A 6,000-nucleotide genomic window follows, 5' to 3' on the forward strand; every position below is an offset into this window, starting at 1 on the left:
TGGTGCCCCTGCGTCCCTTATGGACGGGCCGCCACTTGCCTCAAGTGCTCCCTTCACTGGAACTAAGGGGCCAAGCTCAACCCCTGAAAAACAACCCCACACCATAATCCCCCCTCCACCAAATGATTTGGACCAGTGCACATGGCAAAGTCCATAAAGACATGGATGAGTGAGTTTGGGATGCAGGAACTTGACTGGCATGCACAGAGTTCCTGATCTCAACCCAAAAGAACACCTTTGGGAATGAATTAGAGCGGAGACTGCGAGCCAGGCCTTCTCCTCCAACATCAGTGTCTGACCTCACAAATGCTCTTCTGGAAGAATGGTCAAACATTCCCATAGACACACTCCTAAACCTTGTGGACGGCCTTCCCAGAAGAGTTGAAGCTGTTATAGCTGCAAAGGGTGGACCAACTCAATATTGAACCCTACAGACTAAGACTGGGGATACCATTAAAGTTCATGTGCGTGTAAAGGCAGGTGTCCCAATATAGTGTATGTCTTGATGACATCAGAGGGCATGCGACTGCAAGCGCATAGGGGGAGAAGAGGCTTTGGGAGCAGAGGATCGGGTAAGTAAAACTGCTTTTTACAACCCCCTATACCAGTGATGGTGAACCTTGGCACCCCAGATATTTTGGAGCTTCATTTCCCATGATGCTCAACTACAATGCAGAGTGCATGAGCATCATGGGAAATGTACTTCCAAAACATCTGGGGTGCCAAGGTTCGCCATCACTGCCCTATACCTAAACGAACATTTACAGGACTTCAACTTTCCAGTAGTCCAGCTTTAATATACTCTATACTATACGAGTTTTTCAGCACATTTTTCTGTGCTGAAAATGCTCCCCCTCGGTTTATACTCGAGTCAAGCACCTTTCTGCAGCAGAGAATGACATTTTCTGAACCGACTTTGGGGCCCCGTATCTCGGTGCTAGGAACCCCAAATTTGGTGTGCAAACCCAGTGGAACTAGCACTATAACATATCCTAGCTTCAAGTGGTCTCAAAGTCGGGGCCCCAAAGTCGGTTCGGAAAATGTCATTCTCTGCTGCAGAAAAGTGCTTGACATTTTCTGAACCGAATTTGGGGCCCCGTATATCGGGGCCACTTGCTGCTAGGAACCCCAGCTGTTGATATCTTGTAGTGCTAGTTCCACTGGGTTTTCACACCAAATTTGGGGTTTTTAGCACCAAGTTGCCCCGAGATACGGGGCCCCAAAGTTGGTCAAATGTGTCCATCTGCAGCAATGTCATTTCGGAACCCTTTGGGTCCAGAGACCTCAGATTTTGGCTGCAGCTAGGGGGCATCTAGGAACCCTTAACTACCGAGTTTGAAGTTCGGGGGACCTATGGCTTCAAATGGGCACAGTGATGCTGCAAATGGGCATTGCTGACCCTCTTTTCCACTTACAGTAGCTGCGCATTTCTCACCCTAGGCTTATACTCGAGTCAATAAGTTTTCACGTTTTTTTGTGGTAAAATTAGGTGCCTTGGCTTATATTCGGGTCGGCTTATACTTGAGTATATACGGTATGTAGCACCCTCCCAGATAGGCTCCTAGGTTTTGGTTAGGCAAATTTAGATCTGTGTCTCTCCTGTAAACGGCAGAGCAGCATGTGCTTACTTTGGACTGCTCTGGGCTCTGCAGGCTGTGAGTTTGATTGCTTCCCCCTGCCTTCTGGAAGTTTCAGGAATGTAGCAGGTGGGTGAGTCAAATGAGCAGCCTAAAATATTTATGTAGCTCCAGCCAATCACTGGGGAGGTGTGCCCAGATGGTGGTTGGGGAGTGGATAGATTGTTTGGAGCTTCCAGCCCTTCCTGGCAGTCTAGCTGAAGATCCTGCCTGTCTCAGGGCCCAGCTGTGCAAGGCTGGGAGGCCCATTCTGCTGCTAATTCTTGGAGAATTCTTGGAAGGAAGCGTGTCAATGGGGTGGCAAGGTCTGCTGCAATTGTAAACTAAGCCCAAGACAGTTGTCATTGGAACAGGTGTCCCCTCTGGAAGATTTTCTCTTACCACTTGTTTTGGTGACAGCTGTACAACTTTGGATGTTCCATCACTTTCTGTATCGGTGATCATGGTCACCAGGACAAATAGAGACGGGGAATCTACCCAATGGGGACACAGCAAAACTTGACAGGGGTTTAATTCCTCTCTACTTTGTCCAAAACCCAAACATTTTTTTTGACTATACATACACTTTAACCACTTGCCAACCGCAACACATATATATATATATATATATATATATATATATACATTGCGGTTTTCAAGTGTTTTACCGGGGTTATGGTTGAAGATAACAGCCATGAAACCGGTCCGAACGCTCACCGGTGTTTCTCGGGCTTACCGTTTCCACAGGTCCGCCCAAGAAACGATCCGACAGTACGGCTGGCTGCTCCCATAGTTGGTCAAAGAGTAAGACAATCTAAAGCCCTCGTACACACGATCGGACTTTGATCAAACTTTTCCGCGGATTTCTGTCCAAAGGGCGTTGGCCGCGAACTTGGTATGCATACACACGGCAGGACTTTTTAGGCAACAAACGCGAACGTAGTGACGTTTCAACGTACTGACGACACTTGAAAAGAGGAAGTTCAATTCTCCGGCGCCACCCTTTGGTCAACTTCTGTATTGTTGTCTGATCTTTGGCATTGGTTCTGAGCATGCGTGTTTGTACTTGGTGGTTTTTGTGTACACACGATCGGACTAGCCGGACTTTTTGTTGCCGCCAAGTTTGTCTGTTCGCACAGCCAACATTTGTCCGATGAAAACCCGAAAAAGTTTGTCCGATGGAGCGTACACACAGTCGGATGTTGCCTTAAAACAAGTCATTTGCATGTTTGTTGTCAAAAAGTCCGATCGTGTGTATGGGCCTTAACAATGTAAAATTAGCCGTTCCCTCAAAATAACTCAACACACAGCCATTAATAACTAAACATGAAAAGATATAATAAAATATTTACATTTATTTTGTGGGGGGTGTACTTACTTTTGTGAGATATTGTATCTGCTCATTGTATTGTACCCTGGGAGTGGGTTCTGTGAATGGGTTCTTTTTACTCTTGCGTTATATTCCCCCCACATTATATTTGTACCCTTTCTGTATTGCTTGTTTTTTATTTCCCACCAGAGAGCAGCTGCGATATGAAATGGGAGCGTACAGACGAGAAATTAACTGCTAATTGGGGCCACTTAATAATGAACAACAAGCTCTGCAATTTGTGTCCAGCATTTTCTGTAACTGGAGCAAAAAAAAAAAAAAAAAAACTCCCAGCGAGGTTAGATAACAGGAAGCCCAGGGTCTTAAAGCCGTATTAAACCCAAAATCAAAACTGAAGCTTTGATGAAGGCTTCTTAGCCGAAACGCGTCAGCGTAGCCTGTACCCGTGTACCCCAATAAAGGACTTTTATTCAGAGCATCCCAGTCGCCAGCCCTTTTCTGATTCAAAATCAAAACTGTAGCATATTGCAGCTCATCAATCATTAGCTGTGGTGCCTGCATTCGTTTTCTTTTTTAGGCTTTCTTTTCCCCCCTCTATTTTGACCTGATGATCTGGACAGTAACACACCTCCTGTATAAGAGCGCCCCCCCCCCCCCCCACTCTGGATGAAGGAGCACAGGGGACACCTTCGGACAGCAGCATTGTTAATCCGGGGTGAGGGGATTGAAAGATGTACTAGCAGATTTAAATACACTAACAAGCTAAAGCCATACTCCAGCTAATACTTTATAAGCAGTTACAGGGAAGTTTTGTTCCTTTTAGGATAAAGCTTTTACATTAATAAATCAAGCTAATTGTTGCAAGCACCCCCCTGCCAGTTAAATGGTTTGTCCCATCTCTGTAATTGATACGTTCTGCTGGAGAGCTTGTTATTTAAAAAAAAAACAACAGACTTACTGGCTGGATGGACAAATGAAAATAGAAGAAATAAAACTTAAAAAAAAAAGAAAAACGAATGCAGCCATCACATCTAAGAAATGGTAAGTTGCAATATAATAAATGTTTTCTTTTGGGTTTAATACCACCTTAAATAAAAGGTTTCGGTGTTATTAACCCCTTCCCTCCCGCGCTAGAGCCGAAAGACGGCTACAGCTCGGGCTTACAAGGCTGGGAGGACATCCATGGACGTCCTCCCACGGGCGGCACACTCTGTGATCGTTGAGCTTTTCGGACTCAGCTGTTCACAGATCGTGGTAAAGGCCAATCACAGCGGCCCTTTACCACGTGATCAGCTGTCAGCCAATGACAGCTGATCACACAATGTAAACAGAAGCCGGTTGTCGGCTCTTTTTTTCCTCATGCTGACAGCGTGAGGAGAAAAGAATAAAGCTGATAACCGGCTTCTGTTAACATCGGTCCCAACATTTACCACTAGTGTCCATCAGTGCCACCTATCAGTGTCTCATCATCAGTGTCACCTATCAGTGCCGCCTCATCAGTGTCCATCAGTGCCGCCTCATCAGTGTCCATCAGTGCCCACCAGTGCCACCTATCAGTGTCTCATCATCGGTGTCACCTATCAGTGTCTCATCATCAGTGTCACCTATCAGTGTCTCATCATCAGTGCCACCTATCAGTGTCTCATCATCGGTGTCACCTATCGGTGTCTCATCATCAGTGTCACCTATCAGTGTCTCATCATCAGTGTCACCTATCAGTGCCGCCTCATCAGTGTCCATCAGTGCCCACCAGTGCCACCTATCAGTGTCTCATCATCGGTGTCACCTATCGGTGTCTCATCATCAGTGTCACCTATCAGTGTCTCATCATCAGTGTCACCTATCAGTGCCGCCTCATCAGTGTCCATCAGTGCCCACCAGTGCCACCTATCAGTGTCTCATCATCGGTGTCACCTATCAGTGTCTCATCATCAGTGTCACCTATCAGTGTCTCATCATCGGTGTCACCTATCAGTGTCTCATCATCAGTGTCACCTATCAGTGTCTCATCATCGGTGTCACCTATCAGTGTCTCATCATCGGTGTCACCTATCGGTGTCTCATCATCAGTGTCTCATCATCAGTGTCACCTATCAGTGCCGCCTCATCAGTGCCCACCAGTGCCACCTCATCAGTGTCCACCAGTGCCACCTATCAGTGTCTCATCATCGGTGTCACCTATCAGTGCCGCCTCACCAGTGCCCACCAGTGCAGCTTCACCAGTGCCCACCAGTGCAGCCTCATCAGTGCCCATCAGTGCAGCCTCATCAGCGCACATCAACGAAGGAGAAAAATTACCTGTTTGGTAAATTTTATAAAAAACTATGAAAACATTTTTTTTTTCCAAATTTTCGGTCTTTTTTTGTTTGTTTAACAGAAAATAAAGAATTCAGCGGTGATTAAATACCACCAAAAGAAAGCTCTCTTTGTGTGAATAAAAATAATAAAAATGTCATATGGGTACAGTGTAGCATGACTGCGCAATTGTCATTCAAAGTGTGAGGGCACTGAAATCTGAAAATTGGCCTGGGCAGGAAGAGGGTAAAAGTGCCCCATAGGCAAGTGGTTAAAGTGGTAGCGAACATTGCAGAAGATTTACGTTATGAAAGATTTACCTTGCAACGCTGTCGCCTGCAGCAGAAGCTTCCATCTTCACCAGTCTTCAGGGTTCACGGGCTGCGGCCTTTTTGAACGGCTGAGCCACGATGACTTCACTCCTGCACGGGAGAGTCACGGCTAGACTTGTGCACAACGGAAAATTTTGTTTAGTTTCGGTTCGTTGTCATTCCTGAAATACATAATTTCGTTCTGTTATATTCGTTATCTTACGTTAATAAGTTTTCGGATAATTATTTCTGTAGAGTGTCAATATTCATTATACTGAACCTCGAATCATGTCGCATTCATTCATTATATGCGCTATAATTTCGTTCGTATTTGTTGAAATTCGATATTTATATATGTATATATATTCGTGATAATGATTCGTAGTTTGGAAAGTCGTTTGTTTATTGAATCTGTTAACACACACAATGACAATATCTCTTCTCCTCT

This window comes from Aquarana catesbeiana, linkage group LG13, assembly GCF_042186555.1.
Source record: "Aquarana catesbeiana isolate 2022-GZ linkage group LG13, ASM4218655v1, whole genome shotgun sequence".
NCBI lineage: Eukaryota > Metazoa > Chordata > Amphibia > Anura > Ranidae > Aquarana > Aquarana catesbeiana.